We start from the raw sequence: 6,000 nt of genomic DNA, 5'->3' as shown, positions 1-6,000 counted from the left end.
CAGTAATACCCTGCTGCATAATATTGAGAGCAGAGGCCTGCAGGGCAGCCAGAGGCCCTATTCTCAAGTTATATGTTGTAAAGCTTTGTTACTATAATTGTTACAGACTCCTGGAAGTAATGATGACTACTGCAGCTGAATCAGATCACGTCTGAAGCCACAAATCACAGTTAAGTCAGCATCAAGTGCAGAGTGTTTGTATCAGCATAAGCAAAATGGGTCTGCAGTTGGCTGTTCAGATGCTAACATTATATCTATGACTGACATAGTTGAGTTTCTAACATTCATAAAATGATACTCGGCATCCGACCTTTTTGTCTAATGGGGAGGTACACTGAAGTATGGAAGGGTATTGCACAGCAGAAAGATGTGATACTTTTCACGTTATTAAGTGATAACTTATTACGTTATAATGTGAAACTCGTAGTTGGTCTCCGGCAGAGGTGGACAACCTGTCATGTACCCCTTGCACTTTTTCCATCTACTATGGTGTCACCAAATGGTCCGCTTGTCAGTGCTGGTGGACAGGGGCACACATCATGCCCTCTATTTGATGTGTTAATTTTCTTCCAGCTGTTATTAGATAGAAGTGAGGCTCTATCTATGGTGAAAATGTACTGCGGCCAATTCATCCTACCATGAAGGCTGTGGAGAGACATCTGTCTTTGTGCACCCTATGGTTAAGCGCTTCTTAAAAGGAGTCAGAAGACCACAACCTGTGAGCTTCTTGGCATGTGTGTTAGTACTTGTGGACTGTGGAGGCTCCTCCAAAGTCAGATCAATGAGAAATTACGCTATCTGCCTCCAGAGGATCAGACTCATTCATCTGTCTGTATACAGACGGATGATGAATGACTCTCACCCTCTGTATACAACTCCATGCATTTAAAAATCCTTCTAAGCGTAAACATACTTTTTTTTACGACACACAGCACGACATTCAAAGGAATGTATTTCAATTGGAGGTATATTTAGTGCGTACACCATGTTTGAGTGACTGACGCCATCTTTGACATCTATGTAAGATAGAAATTTCATGTTTGGAGGTGGCGGGTTGGGTGGATGGCTAGATATACAAGGCAAGAAGTGGACTTAGCTGCAGGAGACTACTGTTTGCCTCCCATCTCCAGTGTCATGTTTCCAACTGCAAGTCGGGAAATGTTTTGTTGTTATGGTGTTGCCATAATGGCATAATGATCTTTCTCTGACCCTAACCAAGTGGTTTTTGTCCCTAAAGCTAACCAGACCTTAACCACGGTGTTGTCCCACCATAACACATTTTTTTAACAATGGTTTGTTATGGTTTCTGAGACCCGACTGACAAAAAAAAATTGTTTAACGACACTTGTTAGTTGGCTGTTGGATTAAAATGATCGTGTTTAAATAGTACAGTAGCGTAACTTGCTCTAGTCAAGAGTTTCCAAAACTCTACGAAGGTGGTCTGTGAGGGGATCAGAGGTCTGTTATTATGATTATTATGAACTACAATGGCTAACAAAAAGTTATGGCTCTAACCTTCAAAAAGTCACCAACTGAGCTTTTGGAATCTGTTTGCTAAAATGTGCCCTTGGATTCAACCTCAACACAACCCTGATTAACTTATTCTGGGAGATTCGTAATCTCTCTTTGAGTGTTTTTCCCAGAACCTCAAACCATGAACAAATTAAGCAATAAAAACAACACAAGGCAAGAATAAAAACTGACACATTGTTTAAGGCGGCAGTGAACGGATGTGGCATTAGACATGGAGACACTGGCAAGGCTGTGAACTAACATTGTCCTGTGGTGGTTGTGCAGGGGTGAGTAGGACACAAGAGTCTCTGCAGCCGTTTGAAAGAGGACAAGGCAGTTGTTCAACAAGTGTCCTCCAAAATTAAGTGCAGGGAGCATGACTCTGATTAGGCGCCATGTGAAAGAGCTTCTTTCTTGTCTCAATGAGGACATTCCTGACAATTAGGAGGATGAGTACAGCTCTGTTTGTCTCTTGGAGGCGACCTTGTCTGTTGGGTCAGTGACTACCTGGGACCCTGAGATGTACAGGAATCATGTGATCCATCTACATGCAGCTCTGCATTGCCAACATGAACACACAGCAGGTGAAGAGCCATCCACTGTTAAAGAGGGTTATTAATCATAAGAGGGATTACAGCAATTACAGTAAATGTAATTATTATTGTTTATGTCAGTTACAGATGACAAGCAACAAATAAGTGAAACAGATACAAAGAGAGAAACTTTACGGATTTTTATCTTTCATTTCTTCATGACAGGCATGTTTATTTGGCCAATGTAGAGTCTAATATGACTGAGTCGTGGGGCTTTATGCTCAACTGCAGAGCCAACCATGTCACTTGGTCAGGATATTTAATGGTGCAACCACAAAGCCAAATCCGGATATTGCCTCCTGGGATGCTGAGCAAATCACAGACACCAAACCCTGGCACTAAAAAGTTACAGAAATACTGTGAGCGATGGAGTGACAAACAAAAAAAGACAGATAATAAAAGTGGCATTAGAGGGGAAAGGTTTGCGCCTGTATTTGTGTGACTTTGAGAGACAGAAAAGATGAATGCAGCTAAAGGATTTATTGTCGTCTGGAGTTGAAATTCAGGAAAAGAGGTGTTTATAAGACCGGAGAGTAATAAATATTGCCTGGTGACTTTGCACGGCCTATGAGCCAAGCAGGGGCACAGCAGGCCATTTCTTTTTCTAAACAAAGACAAAAAGTCTCCATTCACGTCTGTGAAGTTGTACATACAGTAGGCACACTGGTACTTTAAACAAAAGCTGAATGCTAAACTCATGCTAATACAATGTTTACCATCTTGCTTTAGCATATTGGCATGCAAAGTTCGCTAATCAGCACAAATCACAACCAAGGCTGATGGGAATGTCATTGTTTTTTTTCGAGTATTTGGTCAAAAAACAAATTATTGAAGAAATTAAAACTGAGACCTGATGGTGATGCTACATGAAAAGTGATTTTGAATCACCTGAGAGGGTCGTGCATTTGCAGACATTTCACTCAAAGCCACAAATGTCAACCTCATGGTAGCGGCCGAGTAAAAGTCAGAGGTTCACCAGGATTCATCATCAGGGAACCACAAGGATCTTTACAAAAGTTTGTGTCATCTATTGAACAGATGCTGAGATATGACACCGGATAAGTGGAAACTTTAACTTGCTAGAGTTAGAGGATAGGGGAACGCCAAAGTCACTATGACTCCTCTGGGCACCATGAATTACTGTACAACAGTTCATGGCAATACATCCAACATTTGTTAAAATATTTCAGTTTAGACCACAGAGGTGGTCAAAAGTGGCTAAAAATCCATCATTTTTTGTTGTCTAAATCAATAAAAATCTACATTTGATACCTTGCACCACAGTTTCCCTTGTGAGCCTTTTGAGTACTGATGACACTTTCCATAAAAAACAAATATTGAAATTAAATATTACAATATTCCAACTCTCTATTGCGACTATATCTTTCAGTTTGAGATGGAAGTTAAGATAGAAACTTCACATTTTGTGTATTATGGGTAATTTCATGGTCATACCGGGTCACTGTTGGATAAATCCTTATGAAACATTGCTGCACAAAACAAGTCACTGAGGGAAATATACAATTGATTTCGAAGACAAACAATTTTGGTTGAAAATGGAAAGAAGTGTACAGTGGGTCATGGTGATGATAACTATCAGGTCAGGATATACTCTATCCCTGTCCCCCCCCTTTGAACACACGTAGGCTGCTGGGGGAGGAATAGGAGGCTGGGTTAGTCACCAGTCACCCACAGTGTCTTCCTGTTTAACCTCCTATAAAGCAAGCCCTCTATTGGATTAACATTGGCCTGAGGGAGAGAGACGGTATAGGTAACCTGAACAGAGGGGAAAGGGGGGTCAGCCAACTGTTTCAAGTGAAAGTGGAATTTGGGGCATCTGTGTTTGTTTGTAATTGGGTGTGTTTTGGGGACTGACTCTGACATCCTGCAAAGCCTAAGGGGTAGGGCAGAGGTTAGCACTCGTATCCTACTTGTATTGACTGTGGCTGTTGAACATTGGGCATCCTTTCTTTTCACGTGTATCAGCATTAAGTTTAATATAAAATGATTTCTGCTGACCCGTGAACTTGCATCTCAACCCTCAAGCGTGTTATCAGAGCCTGTTGGGTGTGGCGATGTCAGCACACCATGCCTAACAGAGATAAAAGGACTAAACAGGTTTCTGATGACAGCTTCTCTCCTCGCCTCCTTGCATAGATTTGATTTTCTGGAGCTTTACAGACATACCATACCTTCTCTGCTACTCGCAAGTAAAATGTGGACATCATACTACCTGTGCAATACTCTAGAAACTGCGATTTGAACTCAGATATATATGATTTCCAGCCAATATTACTATATCAAACTGTGTTTTGAAGCAAAACACTGACAATAGATATCAATATTTGTTGAAATATTAGTATGTTGCCAACTCTGACATGGGATAGCACAGCGCTCCAGGAACGGCCTCCTATGGCCCACCTCTGAAACTCCTGGGGTGAAAGGTTACTGCTGTGACAGTGCCGGCTCATCTGAGGGTCTCTCTTTACCCCAAAAGCAAAACACCCGAGGGCAGAATGGTGGGCTTGTCTGGCCACCCCAACCCGACTCCCCAGGAACCTGGCAGGGAGGCAGAGAACCCAGGATCAGGGCTCCCCCTGCACAAATACAGACGGGGTCGTGGGTCATCTGGGGAGCTCACACAAGGCTTTCATCCCAGAGAAGCTCATTTCAGGGGAATGCAGCTCTTTCCCCATCTAGATAGGAGTCCTGCTTGAGCCCTGTGTGGCTGCGCTGAACCCTGGATCGACAGACATGTTCCCTCAGACCCGTTTGTTTTGTTTTGGTCCTGCATCTCTGTCCACATCCCCTCGCCTGGTCCAGACACTGCTGTGGGAAGATCAGGCTGGGTCAGCACACACATGGTGTTCTGTTACAATCCAAACACTTACTAAAACTGTATCAAACAGGCAGATAGAGGAGACCTGGGTGAAAAAATAGTGTTGCAGTATTTTTGGCTATTACCTTGCATGGTCTTGAGATGACAGCAGTGGCTGAAAATCATGGACTCACCAAATTAAAATATCTATGAATAAAACACTCACATAACTAATGTGACTAACACATACTGCCCACAAACACATTGTGACTAAAAGAGACGAAAGCTCGAGGTGGAGTGTAATTCCCTGTGTATTTATGTAGTTCCTATCCTCCACAAAGCCACGTCATATGTAATTGGGCAATTATACTGTTTAGATACAACACAAGCTGTGTTACATCTAATTAAATGAACTCTGCCATTTTCCTTGCAGGCATATGTACACCAAATAGATACTCCATAGGCTCGATTATAATAATTTAGACTCGGTACACAGAAAGGTCTGCAATGGACAGCAGCTTCATAATGATCTGAAAGGATGCAAGTTTGAAGTGTAATCAGTCCTCCAGGTAATTTGGCCGTAAACAGTGAACATAAGTATGTGGAAATGCAACTTGTGCTATTTTCAGATGGAGCATTTGACTTGCATTAGGCTGCCCTTGAATGTGAGTCTTTGTATGAAATTGCTCAGGAGGAGCATGTAGCAGCTTGCTGTGATGTGAAACCACTTCGAAGTTTGTGTCTACAAATAGTTTACAATCATATTTGACTATTAGCAAGAGGAGGGAAATATTAGAATAGAATCATTTCAGTAGTAGAGTTACATAAAAGTATGTCTTCATAGTTGCTTTTCATGATGATTTGGGAACAAAGCACATCTGGCTTTCTCCAGTAATATTAAAGCTAACGTCAAAATTACAGGATATTAGTGTAATCTTTTCAGAATGCTTGGCACATGGCATGATTTCTGTCTGCAATCAATTTGCACATCATTAACAGAGAGACTCATTATCTTCATTATCTCCCGTGTTCGTTTGCAGCGACTGATCTTCTACAAGCTCACGCCGAAGATGCCCT

This window comes from Scomber scombrus, chromosome 6 (assembly GCF_963691925.1).
Source record: "Scomber scombrus chromosome 6, fScoSco1.1, whole genome shotgun sequence".
NCBI lineage: Eukaryota > Metazoa > Chordata > Actinopteri > Scombriformes > Scombridae > Scomber > Scomber scombrus.
This window is presented reverse-complemented; position numbering follows the sequence as displayed.